This window comes from Trichosurus vulpecula, chromosome 3 (assembly GCF_011100635.1).
Source record: "Trichosurus vulpecula isolate mTriVul1 chromosome 3, mTriVul1.pri, whole genome shotgun sequence".
In the NCBI taxonomy this organism is placed as follows: Eukaryota; Metazoa; Chordata; class Mammalia; order Diprotodontia; family Phalangeridae; genus Trichosurus; species Trichosurus vulpecula.
The window spans coordinates 299,586,847-299,603,687 of record NC_050575.1 but is presented as its reverse complement, the minus strand read 5'-3'; the positions used below and the strand labels follow the sequence as shown (position 1 = coordinate 299,603,687).

Here is a 16,841-nt window from a genome sequence, read left to right as displayed (position 1 = left end):
GTGGGGAGAATGAGCTCAGATGTATTTTATACTCATCACCCTGCCCAGAGTGAGGGTAGCCCTTACATAGGGGATGGAACTTTTAGCCTCAACCAGAAATCCAGTTGGATAATGGATGCAGTGTGAAGTATGTGAGGAGGATAGTTTGACTATCCAGTGCCTTATGAACTTTTCCTGTTATTGCATTAGCTGATCTGAGAACCTGAACAGGCTCTCCCAAGTCAGTTTTGGGTAACTTTGCATTCCTTGTGCCTGGAATGTCTCGTGTGTGTGTGTGTGTGTGTGTGTGTGTGTGTGTGTGTGTGTGTGTTTCCTACCAATCCTTTTAAAGGCCAGAGGACATGGCCACCTCCTTTAGGAAAGCTTCCCTAGTCATCCTTGCAGATTGGTTCCAGCCTTCAGATCTTACCTATCACTTTGTTTTGCGTAGTGCTAAAGTACTTAAACTGTAACATAGCCAATTCCTCCTTTAACCCTTCTCTCACCCCTCCCCCTCTTTGCCCCCACCTTGGTGTCCCTGGAGATTCCATTTTCAGGAAATGGGCAGAGGTGAACTGGTAGCAGCTGGTGGGAAAATGAGACTGGGCCTCTAGGGGCTTTTAAAAGGGCTGTGAATTCAGTTCTTGTCCCTGGTACTCACACAATTAAAAACAGGCTGTCAGTGGGGCTGGGTAATTACTGGGTGGGGAGCTGAGGCTTGTTCCTTGCTGTCATCTGCACAACCCTGGGGTCAGCTTTGTGATTTCTCCTTTGGTTTCCAGGCTGCTTTTAACTTGCAACTTGCTAAAGATGGGACTCTTGAGATCACCCTTACCTGGTCCTGTTTCTAGACAGGTTAGGGCCTTCTAGCGCTCCCTTCACCCCTGAGAGGCATCTGTGCCCTGTGATTGGCTTTTCAAGTGCGGAGCCAATTAACCTGTCAAGGGAACAGGGACTGGTTGAGAGAGATGGTAATTTACTCCTTCCCTTCCCCCACCAACAGAGACATTCCTCCTCTTTCCTGTTAATACATGTAGGCAGGCCCTCATGCACATTTTATACTAAAAGAGGAGAGTGATGCATAGAATCACAGCATCATAGGATTTAAAGTTGGGGATCCCTTAGATCAGGATCCCATGTGTCATGGACCTCACAGCACACTATGGCTGGGTGGAAATTTAAATTTAATTTAAATGCAGAAAAATACGCATACTGAATTATGTAATTATCCCCCATCTAAGTTCAAAGACCCATTGAATTTATCCCTATGTTCAGGATGTTCAAGAACTCTTACTCTAGATATTGTTTTTGTCTAGGGCAGTTCTTTCTCTCAGCCTGAGCCCTTTCCAGACATTGAAGATAAGTTACCTTAGAGGGTACTGGGTACCATACCACTGGACCTTAGCAAGGTGGGGCCGAATGGCTTGTTGGGCCTGTTGTAGAAGGGATTCCTGATCAGAATGTGGGTAGGGTCTAGTAAGAAGAGCATTGAACCTTGTGTCATATCTTGACTCCAGCCTTTGCTACCCACAGGAAGACACTTAACTGCCCATTGCAAAATGAGGATATGTCACTTTCTCTACCTACCTTACCTTAAAAAACCATCAGGCACATCCATTGTGTCACATGATATAAGAATTTTTAAAAATAATTTTAAATATTTTGCTAACACTTGCTATAATTTGTCCTACAACTTAAATATAAATTATTACAAAAATATTATAATTTTACTTTGAAGCAAAAAATATTTCATCCTGCTATTTCTAATATGTGCCCTGGACTTATGTGAATTGCTGCAGTTTGGGTCCTTTGAGGGATTCTTAAATTCTGGTCCTTCTAGCTCTAAGGAGAAGTGAATTGTTTTTGTTACTCCAGACCTATGGTTCTGTGATCCTCCAACTCAACCCTCTTATTTGACAAATTAGGAAACTGAGGCCTACAATAAGTGAACTGACTTGCCTAACAGGTTAGGATTCAGGCCTCCTCCTCTCAGCTAGATTGAAGTATCAGGTAATGCTTAACTTTCGGTGGAAGTTTCTTAATTACTAGGGTGAGTAAAAAGTTGTGTTCAGTAGGAACAAAGAAAAGTATCCTGCACGGATCATGGGGAAATTAAACATGTTTGGTCGTGTGGTTATTTCATGAAGTATTCCTTTTGTGCTGGAGCACAATGCAAACATTTCTCAAAACATTTTTTTTCTATGGTTAAGATTTTTCACAAAGACAGATTGGTCACCCATCAATTATGTGGGATTAGCAGGGTTTAATTTCAGTCTCATCACTCTGAGTTCCCACTGCCATGAACCAAATTTCTCATCCACTGGAGGAGGAATATAAGCCAATGGTCCCCCCCCTTTGCCATTGTATCCCTGGCACCGAGTTATTAGTTCCTTGAACATTGTAGGTACTTAATTATCTCACATTTCTACAGTATGGTAAGATCAAAGACTTAAAAAGGGACCTTAAAGGTCATCTGGTTCAATCTTCTTATTTCGAATATTTTATTTTCCCCAATTACATGTTAAAACATTTTTTTTAACATTTGGATTTTTTTAAATTTTTGAGTTCCAAATTCCAACTCCCCCTCCCCTGCATCCCCCAATATTTTAAAGATAAAGGAACTGAGGGCCAGAGACATTAGTTGACTTGCCCTGCCATATGGATAAGTGTCAGAGTCAGGATCTGAACCCTGGCCCTTGGACTCTAAGTCTAGTGCTATTTCTCCCACACCACATTAGATCACTTCTTTTTATTTTTATCTATTTATTTCTTGAGGGGGCAAGGGGATAGGAAATGAAAACCCCTTTAAAAAGTGGGCTTTTAGCTTCATGCTTTACCTAAATTATGCTTTTAACTTTCCGAGTTGAATATATTTGTCCTTTTGTGTCCCAGGCTCAAAGGCCAGCTCACGAATGGAGCAGTCCAGCAATCTCTCCAGTTTCACATTCTCCCCTTCCCTTGAAAGACTCATAAACAAAGGGACCATGTCTTACTAATCTTTATGTTCTACCCAGGGCTGGCCTTGGAATGAGGAGGACCCGTCACTGTATGATCACAGGCAAATTTCCTGACCTCTCAGTGTCCCATTCAACTCTCTTAAGTTAGGAAGAGGTTTGCTGCTCTACGTGGGTAGAGGGGTTTAACACACCAGGAGGTCCCCACCCTGATTAAATTACAGATCCGGACAAGTAGTCTAGGGATCTTGTGCCTGGCAGAGAAGTGAGGCATAATTGGGTTATCTGACTCCTTGAAATACCTCTGGACTTTGAATCAGGAGATTACAGGAGAATTTGGGTACTAGGCCTTCAAAGTCATAGCATCCCTGAATTTTAGCGGTGCGTTACCTTTAATTTAAAAAAAAAATCCCTCTGTGCCTCAGTTTCTTAACTTGTTAAACAGAAATAACAGCAGCTGTATTATCTGTCTATTAGGGCCTTTGTGAAGATCAGCTGAGATCATGAGCTTTATCAACCATAGAGGGGAGATCAAAATTCAGCAAGCCAGTATTCAGTACCTACTGTGTGCTAGCTACTTAGCCTGTTTCCTGGTTGGTTGACACCCTGACTTTCTTTTTTCGGTTGGGGGGTGGGGTGGGGGGCTTCTTCCCTCCATGTGAGCTGAGGCTGGCAGCTGCCAGTCTGCCTGGTGAGCCTGTGAACGAGAAGCAGATGGGATTGAACTAGATCAAGATGGGAGTTGGAGGACTGGGATCAAATATTGTTCCAGTGCGGCTTGTGAAATAGGACTCTGGCAGCCTTCAGCTTAGTTTTTATGGCTTGCTGTGACCCAAAGCACTTTTGAGTGTCCAGCTCAGGCTAAGTTACAGGGCCTCAGACACGCTTCATCTTTTTGTGTTCTGTGAAGATTTGAAATAAGAGTAAAGTACTTCTCCTTGTCCTGCCTCCCTCCACCCCACTCCCAGCCCCCTCTGCTTTTAGCTCCATGCTTTCCCTCAATTAGGCTTTTAAATTTCTGGATTGGATACATTTGTCCTTCTTTGTCCCAGGCTCAAAGGGCAGCTCTCTATGATAAAAATTTTTTCCAAAGAGCGTTGTTACCTAGCACCAAGGTGAGTAGGATAGACTTCCTTATCTGGACAAATTAAAGTTCCTTGGCCTTCTGGAGACCGAGTTTATTTTGCTAACAATGAACTTCATAGGATCTTATCATTAGAGCTTGAAGAGATCTTGGAGGTCATGTTAATCCAGTCCTTCATTTTATCTATCTGTACCTCTGTCTGTCCACCTAACTATCTATCTGTTTCTAGATCTACCTAAATACCTCTCTCTCTCCCCCCCATCTATAACCATTCATCCGTCCATTCCATCCATCTGTCTCTCTCTCTCTCTCTCTCTATCTCTACATCTACCTAGAGATCTCTCTCCTGCTCTCCTCCTCTCCCTCTCCTTTCCTCTCTCTCTTCTTTCTCTCTCCTCTCCCTCTCTTCTCCTCTCTCTCTTTTCTCTCTCCTCTCTCCCTCTCTTCTCCTTCTCCTCTCCCTCTCCTTTCTCTCTTCCCTCTATCTATCTATCTGTCTGTCTATCTATTTATCTAGATCTGGATCTTTGGAAAGTCCTGTTTCAAGGAATGCTGAATGATATCTCATGATTTAGATATTTAGTGAAAATCTCAAATAGAAATGGGGGCACTAAACTAGACATTAGGGTCCCTGGTGCTGCATATTGACTTAACACTATGTCCAGTTGTATTTTTATTTATCTTGGGAACATTGCTTAACCTCTATCGGCTACAGTTTCCTCAGCTGTAAAGTGGGCATAATAACAGAGGGTCGTTTTGAAGATCAAATGAGAGAGCCTGGCACATAGTAGGTGTTTAATAAATGCTTGCTTGCTTCCTCCCCCCTTCCCCTCCCTCCCTCCCTCCCTTCCTCCCTTCTTTCCTTCCTTCTACAGATGAAAAAATAAGGCTCAAGGAGTTTTAAGTGACTTGCCCATGATCACACCTCCAGAAGCCACAGAGGTGGAATTCAAACCCAGGTTATTTCTTGACTTCAAGTCCCCCGCTCTTTCCCCTCCATTGTGCTTGCTGTCTGGAATGTGTGTTCCCCTCCTCTGCTTGTTGAGCTCCCGTCCCTTCAGTGCCCAGCTCAGATGCTACTTGAGCCACTCAGCCACTGTGTTATTCTTGATTACTAATGCTCTCTCATTGTTCTACTCTGTCTACTCTCTGACCTTCCCTAAGTATTGACATTATAGCTTGTATTAAAGTTGTCTGTATTCTTGTTTTATCCTCTATTAGACTAAGCAGGGCCCTTCCTCTTCTCTTCCCCCCTCCCCTCTTTTCCCCTTCCCCTCTTCCCCCAGTTCTCTTCTTTCCTTCCTTCTCTCTCCTTTTCTCTTTTGTATTCTAGCAACTAGAACAGTTGCTTAAAATTTTTAATTGTGGGATTAATGAATTAAGTCTAATTCACCAAGGATCCTGAAAGAAGGAGAATTATTTCAGGTAGCAGCTTAGAAGAAACAACCCGAACAATTCAGTTAAACAAGCATTTATGGAATGCCCAAGGTGTTGTGAAAAAAAAAATGTTTTTTTTAAACAAAATAGAAATGATGAGCTATCCTTCTCCTCAAGGAGCTTACATTTTGCTGGGGAATAAGTTGGTCTTTCATCAAGCTAATATTACAAACCATCTGTCCTCTTCCCCACTTCTCTTCAGTCACTTAAGGATCAGTACAAAGACGGGCTAAAATTCTCTATGTCTTGGCATGAAAGAAGATGAGAAACTAGTAGGGCTAGGACCTTCAAGAATGGCCAGTGTCGATCAAGTTGGTTTTACTTGATAAAATCAAGTCAGGAATCTTTAAAAAAAAAAAAGAGTACTTTGGCTGTGACCCATAGGTCAATATTACAGGCCAGTGTACAGGTATCTAGTGATTGCAAACCAAACTGCAGTCTCCATAAGATTCTTGGTTGTTTTTTTTTTGTTTGCTTTTTGTTTTACTTTCTTTTTTAATGCCCCTTGATTTAGGGAGAAAAGAAATCATACTCCCCGTAATCAGTGTGTGCTAGAACAGGAAGGCGTGTCTAAGTTGCTTAGTATTGGTTAGTTATCTTTGTTGTGACTCCTTAAAATGTCAACCACACCATGAGTCATTCTAGGCATTCTGTGGATATAAGCCAGCCATAATCAGCTGGTCATAGGTTGCTCATCCTTGTTGACAAAATTGTTTCACAAAGAATTTTTACTTTTACTTTTAAAGCAGCAAAAATAGGATCATAGACTTACGGGTTGTCTCAACCCCCTCATTTTATGTAGGTAGGAGGAAACTGAGGTCCAGTTAGGCTAAGTGACTTCCAGAGGTTCATGTAGGGATTAAGTGGTGAGGTCAAGATTTGCACCATATCACAAGGCTGAGTCTCAGCGCCCTCATATGTAAAATGAGAATAATCATACCTGCAATGCCTGCCTTGGCTGGTTGTTATAAAACAAGCACTTAGTAAAACTTAACTTAAAAGGACCATGTAAATATGAGCTATTAGTAATTCAGCCTGGTATTGCATTATTTTGGTGGGGGGCAGCCATATCATCCTGTTGGCTTATATTGATCTTGCATTCAACTAATGTTCACGGATTTTTTCACCTGAATTGTTATCTAGATAGATCTTGTATACTTGTGTAATTGATTCTTTTTTATACTAAGTGCAAGGCTCTTTGGTTAATCTTCTTAAATTTATTCTTATTAAATGTACTCCATTTTTTTAGTCCATCTAATTCAGAGGTCCTGGGTGGTGCAGTAAATAGACTGCTATGCCTGAAGTCAGGAAGACTCCCCCATCTTCCTTAGTTCAAATCTGACCTCAGGCAGTAGTCAGCCATGGCAAACCACTTATTAACCCTGCTTGCCTCAGTTTCCTCATTTGTAAAATGAGCTGGGGAAGAAAATGGCAAACTGCTTTAGTATCTCTGCCAAGAAAACCCTAAATGTGGTCACGAAGGGTCAGACATGACTGAAAAATGACTGGATGACAACAACAACCCGGGGTCAATGAACTTTAAAAAAATTGATAGCCATATTTCAATATAATTGGTTCTTATGTCTTATAGTTTAGTTATTGAAAAATGTCATGAGGAGTGGTACATAGACTTTATCAGTCTGCCAAAGGGTTCCATGACTCAATAAAAGGCTAAGAAATAAGAACCCCATATCCAGATGTTTTTGATCTTCATTTTTTTTCACCTCCAAATTAGCTTTGCGTCAGCATATTGGATGACTGCCTGTTATATCTTCATCTAATTTACCGGTTTAAAAACAAAGGTTGATAGGACAGGGCTTAAGAAAGACCTTTATCTACCTCCACTAGAGACCTTTTAGGGTGACAGCAATTGATTCGTCAACATTCTTTCCATAGGTTATTGAACCGACTGAAATCACATTTCTGTGCTGAAATCACATCCACTGTGTCTTATCCTTGTGGACATTGTGACCAACTTTGCCAAATGCCCTTCTGAAATCCAGATGTCTTCTGTATACATCATTTCCTGATTCACCAGTCTAGTAACTCTATGAAAAAAAAAAGGAAATGAGTTTAATCAATAGCGATTTATATTTAGTGAACTTGCACTGGCGTATAATGATGACCATGTTCCTTTTTAACTATTTACAAACCATCCACTTAGGAATATTTTGATCTCTGCTTTCTTGAATCCCTTTTCCTCTTTTTGAAAATCATTGGCTCCTTCAGCATAAAACATTGGCTCACTCTCTGTCTTCCAGTATACCTCTCTCATCTTCTGAGATTCAGCAAAGATAAATGAAGCCTTTCCCAGTCCTCCTTAATCTTAGTGCTTTTCCTCTGATATTATCCCCAATTTGTCCTGTATTTAGCTTGTTTGTAGGGACCATCCTCAGTCATCCTGATCTTTATCTTGACACTGGAACCATGTAGCCCTGGGGGAGAAAGTAAGACTGCTGACCTTGCACAGGCCTCCCTCACTTAAATCCTGTTCACTTGTAAGTCTTGGCATCATCTTCCTCATGTTATGGTCCTCTTCGAGAACGGAAGATCAATGACAACAACCTGTTTGTACATAGTTGTCTTCCCCATTAAACTGTGACCTCACTGATAGTAGAGACTGCCTTTTACCTTTCTTTGTATCACTAGCACTTGGCACCGTGCCTGCACATAGTAGGCTCTTAATAAATGCTTGTTGACTGACTGACTGACTGACTGAAGGTAGTTCAGTGATCACAGTAGCAATTATCAAGCAATTCTTAGGAGCCTACAATGCTAGGCACTGGGGATAGAAATATAAAGAATTATATTCTAGGAGCTTGTAATCTAGTTATTTGCACATATGTATACAGGTATGTAAAGAACAGATATAAGGTATTTTGAGGGGAGAACACACCAGCAAGTTTGAGGAGGGGTGTGCAAGAATCATGAAAGGCTTCATGTAGGAGATGGAGCCTTGATGGGAATTAAGAATTTTAATTAGCAAGGGTGAAGAGGAAGTGTATTCCAGGCATTGGGGTAGCACATGTGTAAAAAAAAAATATGAAAAACAGTGAAAAGGCTAGTTGGGTTGGACCTTAGGTAAAATATGTGGAAGGAAAGAAGATGAAAATAAATTGGAAAAGGTTAAGTCATAATGGTTTTAAATGCCAAAGAGGAGTCTAATTTGATCCTAGAAGTAGTAGGGAGTCACTGGAGCTTATTGAGAAAGGATGTGACATAGTCAATGTGCTTTAGGGACCTCTCTGGAGAATGAGTTATATCCGAAGGATAGAAGGGGAAGATTCTCACTGTTGGCTCAGACACGTATATGGGACATCCAAGATGCCTGTTTTAATGCCCAGGTTTGCTGAGGGGTGTACCTGAACGTACAGAAGACACAGTCCTCTGCCCAGGGGCACTTACGTTATCATTAATATACTTAGCAACATAATCCATACCTTAAAAATGTTCTTGCTGTGGAGTGGTTTTTCTTCAATATGGTATACATATACTAACTTCTTGAAGAATGATGAATTTTTAAACAATAGAAGTTTCATCTCTGTTTTATTCTCATTTTGCAGGCAGAAACATTTGTTTGGGTTAACAACGGATCAGCTCATTCCAAAAGTGTTGCCAAGGCCAAGTATGAATTTTTATTTGGCAGACCAGAAGAGAAAGCCCCAGAAACCAGTAAGTATTTTTTTTCTCTTTTCCCACCTGGATGCCAAAGCCAGGATCTTTGGCAAGTTTCCCTCATTCTTGGCATTGTGTACCACTGTCTAAACAGAATTACAAAATTTCAAAGGGAGAAGGGACCTCAGAAGTCATCCATTCTGAGCCTTACTCATTTGTTCATTAGCTCATTAATGCATATATGTAGGTATTTATTTAAAAACAAGTTTTTGTTGATGTCTTTGGTTTGTTGTTTAATAGATTAGTCATGTCCAACTCTTTGTGACCCCCATTTGTGGTTTTCTTGGTGAAGATATGGCCATTCCCTTCTCTATCTCATTTTACAGATAGGAAACTGAGGCAGAGAGGGTTAAGTGACTTGTCCAGGGTCACACAGCTAGTAAGCGTCAGAGGCCAGATTTAAACACGGGTCCTCCTGACTCCAGGACTGGCGCTCTATCCATTGTGCCACCTAGCTGCTCTCTTGTGTGTTACATCATTATAATTCCAATCCATGTTTAAATAAAAATTCCTTCTATAACATATCCAACAATGGGGTCATCTAGGTTTTGCTTATAAACAAGACCTTAAAAGTGAGACAAACTGCTGCTTTCTGAAGCAACCCATTCCAGTCGGTCAGAATTCGTTTGATAAGCACCTACTATGTGCCAGCTACTGTGTTTATCTCTGGGGATGCAAAGGAAGACCCCGCCGCCCTTAAGGAGACAGCGTGTAAATGACGAGGTATGTACAAAATAAATATAGAGCAGATGGAAGTAATGTCAGGAAGAAGGCACTAAGGTCATGGAGAAGTGAAAGACTCCTGAACTGAGACGTGGAGGAAGCCACCACTGCAGGCACAGGAGACAGCTAGTGTAGAGATATGGAGTCAGGAGGTGAGCATCCTTTTTTGAAGAACAGCTAATAGTGTAATGGAGCTGGATCATAGAATGCATGGAGGGGAGGACGTATAAGGAAACTGGACTGGTAGGAGGGGTTAGGAAGAGCTTTAAATGCCAAAGAGAACATTTTATGTTAGATTATGGAGGTAATAGGCAGCCACTGGAGTTCACTGAGTAGGGGAGTGACATTATCAATTCAGCATTTAAAAAAAAATCACTTTGGCAGCTGGATGGGATTGGAGATTTGAGGCAAGAAAGACCAGTCACAATGAGAGGTAATGAGGGCTTCAACCAGGGTGGCAACATTCCACTTTTGAATACCTCTAATTGTTAGGAAGGTTTTTTTCCCCTTGTATCAAGTTGAATCTTCCTCTGTAGTTCTAACTAAACCATGGAGCCATCTGTTCAGTCAGTCAGTAAATGTTTATTAAGCACAGGTACTGTACTAAGCTCTGGTGATACAAAGAAAGTCAAAAGATGTTTCCTGCCCTCAAGAAGCTCCCAGTCCACTGGGGGAGACAACATGCAAACAGATATGTACAGACAAGCTGTATACGGGATAAATTGGAGATGGTCAACAGAGGGAAGGCACTAGAATGATAGAGGACCATGCAAGGCTTCCTATTGGTGGTAGGGTTTTTAGCTGGGACTTGAAGGAAGCCAGGGAAGCCAAGAGATGGAGATGAGGAGGGAGAGCATTCCAGACCTGGAGGAGACTGAGTGAAAATGCCCAGAGTCAGGATATGGAGTATCTTGTTCATGGAAGAGCAAGGAAGCCAGTGACATTGAGTCACACAGTATTTAGGGGCTTAAAAAGACCGGAAAGGCAGTGGTGGGGCGGGGGAGGCAGCTTATGAATCTCAATTCTCCTTAGGCTTCCGTTATATTCAATATTAAATTTGTATTAAATATTAAATAGGGACGTGTTTCTTAGCATCAGTGGAAAATGAGAACAATTTACTGAGGATCCTTCCAGTTTTAACCTCAGTGTCCCAATTCAGAGAGAACACACTTCATAATGAACCCTTTAAAAATAACACACAGAGTAAGTAAAATTCTTGCTAACTTTTTACTCTTTGGGGGTTTGATGACTCCGCAGGATGGAGATAACAGCTAACAGCATTACTGTGAGGTTCAAGTGGAGTAATACAGAAAAAGAGCTGTGAAAAATTTAAAGGGCTATATAAATATGATCGCCAAACTCCCTTCAAACTCTTATTTTTTATGGTGACTCTATATACAAAGACGTTTCTTCTCCATAAGTCAGACATAAGTCAGGGGGTTCAATTCAGTCAGTCCCAGTTTTGCTACTTAATACTTCTGTGACCTTGGGTGATCCACTGACCCAATGTTCAACCTCAGTATTCTCAGCTGTACAGTGTGGGGCTTGGCCTAGACCATCTCTGATGCCTCTTCTAGCTCTCAATTTGTGATCCAGAATTTTCAAAGTTCTTCTACCTGTTCTCCTCATCTTTTTTCACTCCACTGACAAATAATGATTCCCTACTACATACATTTCCTTTCACTTTTAGTGAAATTTTCATGTCCTCAGAGAAAATATCAAAAGTTTATATTCTTCTCTTGTTAATAGAAAATCCCAGGCTCCTTCCTGGCACTATGGAACTTAAACTAGTAGTTTTCCCTTAGGGGAAACGAGGTGGCGCAGTGGATAGAGGACTGGGCCTGAAGTCAGGAAGACTTATTTTCCTGAGTTCAAATCTAGCCTCAGACGTTTACTAGCTGTGTGACCCTGGGCATGTGACTTACCCGTTTGCCTCAGTTTCCTCATCTGTAAAATGAGCTAGAGAAGGAAATGGCAAACTACTCCACTGTCTCTCCCAAGAAAACCTCAAATGGGGTCACGAAGAGTCAGGTACGATTGAAAAATGACTGAAGACAAGAAGTTTTTCCCTTTAGCTCTTATATAATATTACATATCAAAACAGAATCTAACTTCTTAGGTTGTTGTTACCTGGTTTGCCTCAATGAAAGAGTTGTAGTGGTATTTTTGTTTCTAGAGTGATATATTCCCCCTTCTAGGTATTCATTGATACATTTGCTCACTGAAAAAAAAATCATGTATTGAGCACCTACAGTATACAAGGCAGTTTTAAAGGCTATATATAGAACTATAATGGGCTGGTCCTGCTCTTCAGCTTGTGTTCTAATAAATGGTTAAAAAAAGAACCAACTTTAATACAAGGTAGTATATGATGCAGTTGTGTGAGTTGGGGCAGAAAAGGTGTTGGTGAATTTAAGATTTTTTTTAATTTATTTTTTTGAGGGGGGAGGGCAGGGCAATTGGGGTTAAGTGACTTGCCCAAAGTCACACAGCTAGTAAGTGTCTGATTTGAACTCAGGCCCTCCTGACTCCAGGGTCAGTGCTCTACTCACTGTGCCACCTAGCTGCCCCGATGTGGTTTTTTTTTTTTTTTTGATGAAAAGAGCATGAGGTAGAAAATTTAAGAGCCCTGGCTTCTAGCCCCTCATTATCTCACTAGCTGTTTGACCCTGGGTATCAAGCGATATAATGCATGTAAAGTACTTTGTAAATCTTATTGTACTACATAAAGTCTAATCCTTTCAGTTTTTTAAATTTGTACTTTGCAAATTTAAAGTACTATATAAAGGTTAGCTATTTTTATTGCTAGATTTGTCCAAACTATTAACACCTATATTTTAGAGATAAACAAGTGGAGGTTCTGAGGTGATGTGTTGTGCCTAGGCAGATATAGCTAGTGAGTATCAGAAAAAGGGTTTTAAACATGGGTCTTGTGATTCCAAGATCAGGGTTCTTTCCATTGGACCATATTCCAGAAGGTAGATTGGAGGAGTGAGTCAGGAGGCAGTTTTTCTTGTGCCTCCAAGGTCAGTATCCTTTCCCTTGGACCATATTCCATCTTGTAGTGGGGGAGGAGGGAGAAAGTAAGGCTGGTGACCTTGCACAGTCCTCCCTCACTCAAATCACAGTCAACTGCAAGTCATGTCATCATTTCCCTGATGTCATGGTCCTCTTCGAGAATGAAGGACAAACACAACCTGTGAGTAGCATCTTCCTCTCCATCTCTCCCTCACTCCCTCTCAGTGCCCAAAGGAATTAACTTCAGGTTTACTGGCTAGATTTCTTTCTCAAAAACCAAGCCTTTGACCCAATTCACTCTGGAGCTCATATAGGACCCTGCCCTCCGAGCACCGAGTGGATGTGAGTACTAAATAGTGACTATTTCTCTTTTGGCCAGGAACCCTGAGGGTCTTCCAGACCCCTTCCAGTTTGATTTTATTTTTTTGAGTTCTGATTAAAAGGGCTATCCCTTAATTAACTTCTTAAAGAGGCCTAGTCACCTAGTCTCACTCAAAGTGAGAAACTGAAAAGATCTTAGCCTGAAAGGGTCAGGGTCTCCCATCGCATCCTGGGCCATCTCCAGTCTTCCTGGTGAATATCAGGCCACTGGACGCAGATGGCTCTGGAGGAGAAAGTGAGGCTGGTGACCTTGCACAGCCCTTCCTCACTCAAATCAAAGTCAACTTCAAGTCATGTCATCATTTCCCTGATGTCATGGTCCTCTTCAAAAACGGATAAACACAACAAAAGATTGGAGGGACAGAGTTTGAAGGCAGGGTATTTCTTGATCGGAAAATTGGAACAAGGATTGTAGCATGCCATTGCTGCCTGGAGGGGGAGCAGATGCAAATTTGGATCATCTCCTGGAAACCACCCTTTCCTTATTTTCCCAGATTTATGAGTACATATACTTGCCCACTTATAAAAGCTCTCAGAGTTGCTTTATAGCATACACATCTGTTAATAAGAGGCTGCCAGAAATGAAGGAAGACACAGGGAATGGGTGGTGGAGGGGAAGGACTGTGTTGCTCCTTGAACTTGATTGATTGACACACCTTTTGGGGCACACCTGTCTTTAAAAACAAAACAAACAAACAAACAAAAAAAAAGTTTTAAAGACTGTGGGTAAATATCTGCTAGTCTCGGTCACCATAGTATTTTCAGCTTCTGTCTTGAGAGCTTTCTTGTTCCTGTAGCTCCCACCCTCTTTCCTCAGTGCCTTAAAGTGCTTGGGTAAATAAATATCCAGCATGACAAGGCATGCTTATGGCCAGAGGCATGTTGGTGTATATTGACAGTGTCTTCAATGAATGAAAACAAGGGCTTAGAAGGCAGAACCTCTTGGTAGCCCAGTGTGGTATCACTTGGACCAGGGCTAAGAAATAGGCTGGGAGTTTTTCCTTGAAGCAGAGCAATCCAGGGTTGGAAAGGATCCTCAGAAAGGCCAGTTAGTGCTGTGGGACCATGAATTCTTTGTTGGATTCCCAGCAGGGGGTCTGTCATCTACTACTACCTGCTCAGAAATCTTTACTAATTACTATGTAACTCACTTGGACAGCTCTTCTAGGTGATGGTGGGCTCCTTCCTGTTCTCTCTACATTGTTTCTGTCTCTTTACTCCCAATATTTGCACTGTCTTCTGTACTTTTTGGCCTCCTTGGATTCCTTCATATCTCACTCAGCTAAAGTCCAACCTTTAGAAAGAAACCTTTCCTGGTTCCTAAGATAAAGATCTTAGTGCCTGCCCTCTTTTGAGTATTTCCTATTTATCTTGTATATAGCTGTATATATGTATGTATACATACATACATACATACATATATATATATATATATGTTTGTACACAGTCATTTGTGTGTTGTCTACTGTATTAGATTGTGAGCTCCTTGAGGGCAAGACTGTCTTTAAACTTTCTTTGTATCCCTAGTGTTTAGCCCAGTGCCTTGGCACATAGTAGGCACTTAATAAATGCTTGTTGATTTGACTTGAGAAGCACCTCTTTGTATTGAGTGAATAGTTGGTTCCCAGTAACTCTTCCTTGGTGGTTTTATTTTTGCTTTCTGGAACTGTACAGGATAAGCCTACTCTCTCTTCTACTCCAGGATTCTAGAAAGAGTTGAATACAGTTGCCATCCTGCTCCCTCTATTCCTATGCCTTTTCTTCTCCAGGTTAAGCATCCCCAGTTCATTTGATCAGTTCTTTTGTGATAGTTTCAGGTTGAGAATCTTGTGCTGTGTGGTGACAAACAACTGGAAGTAGCTTAGTAATAGCTCCTTGTTCAAACAACACGGACTTTTGGAAGCATTACTTTGAAGTAGGCTAAAACCATACCTCAATTATTATTGTCTGACCAAGCCTCCTCTGCCCAAACCCTGCCAGCTAGTGAAGATCTAGCAGAATCTGCTTAGTATTGCAAGCTGAAGCATGCTATCCTTGGCATTCCCCACCCCTCAGTTCCTCATGCACAGACCAGACTATCCATAATACAATTATACAGAATTAGAATTACAGTTACTGTAAGGGAAGGACATTGGGATTCTTCTGAGTATTGGGTTCTTGGAAATGTAGCCCAAGGAGGTAATTCTTGATGCTTCTCTAGGCCTACTGTTCCCTGCCTATTTGGGGATGTTGAGGAGACTCAATAGAGTTCTGTAAGATCCTTAATGCCCGTCAGCAAACACTGAAATACACAAATGAACAAAGGAAAAATGAAGTTTTCCCTGAATATCTTTACTTGCGTTATTTAGAGGTTGCTTTTTCAAAATGTTCATATTCAGTTTAACTAGGTCATCACAAAAACATCCTGTTTGTTTCTGTGTGTCTCCTCAGTGCACTTATTGAGATGGGTCTCCTCTTCCAAAGAGAGTATTTTGAAGGTACCACAAACAGGGTGGGATACAGGCGCATAAGCGCCTGGGAAGTCACAGAAAAGTAGATACATCTTGCGCCCAGTCCCATTTCATCTTTTATGCTATAACTCCCTCCCCTGGTATTCTCTCCCCCCAGTTACAGTTTCCAGGTTTCCAGGGTATGATTCTAAAGTCTATTTAAAGAAAGTATTAGAAGAAGAGTCTCTTCAAGATCATTATGTATCAATTAACTGTTTTGAATACACATGTGATTCTCAACCTTTTGTTGTGTCATGGATCCCTCTGGCCATCAGTTTTTTAAAGCCTATAGACCCCTTCTCATAATAATGTTTTTAAATGCATAAAAAACACATAGGATTATAAAGGAAACCAATTATGTTGAAACAACTAAAAAATTTTAGAAAAGGCCACAGAGTCCTAGGTTAAGAAACATTGATGTAATCCATTCCTTTTATTAGGAATTTATTTGGAAATTGACTTCCCTCTTCCAGGTAGTAAGCAACAGTGCCAGTAAATGAAATCAGGTTCTTTGACATCATCATTATCAATATCATCACTGCATTATATAGCACTTTAAAAGTTTATGTTTGACCCTCGCAACAACCTTGGGAGGTAGGTGCAATTATTATCTCCATTTTATAGATGAGGAAACTGAGCAGACAGAGGTTAAGTGACTTGCCCAGGGCCATGTGTTCTGATGTTAAATGGCCCCAGTCTACAAGGCTTTTTGGTGTCTTGTCTCCTTCACTGTTAAGCTGTTGGCTGTCAGTGTGCCTGTTTTTAGTAGGACATACTTATCTTGCTCTGAATTGCTATTTCCAGTATGCAGTGCTTTGGGAAAACAAATGCCTGAGTTTGTTAGACTCATATCTGAAGTAAGACCAAGTTAGGAGAAAGGGCTTGAGGCCTCTTGATGAGTAAAGTTGCATGAGTTTAAATGAATGGACTTGGTAACAATCATTTGGGTTATTCTGAGGCTCCTCTCTTCCCCCAACTTGTGGATTCTTGGCTATGTTGTAATTCAGGTAATTCAGCTTGCTAGATCAATGAACTTCAGATAAAGTGAGGTATCACTTGCTGTACAAAGTTTAATCTGTATTTCAGAGGCATTGCAAGACC

At 41.1% G+C, this 16,841-nt stretch overlaps 1 protein-coding gene across 1 annotated transcript in view; it reads left to right on the top strand.

Annotated features, from left to right (window-relative positions):
- Positions 1-9,023: 9,023 nt before the first annotated feature.
- PSD3 (pleckstrin and Sec7 domain containing 3) overlaps positions 9,024-16,841 on the top strand; it is a 451,252-nt gene continuing 443,434 nt past the window's right edge. The window contains exon 1 of the mRNA XM_036751348.1: positions 9,024-9,126. The gene's annotated coding sequence lies outside the window, so the exon portion shown is untranslated. The remainder of the gene's footprint in view (positions 9,127-16,841) is intronic.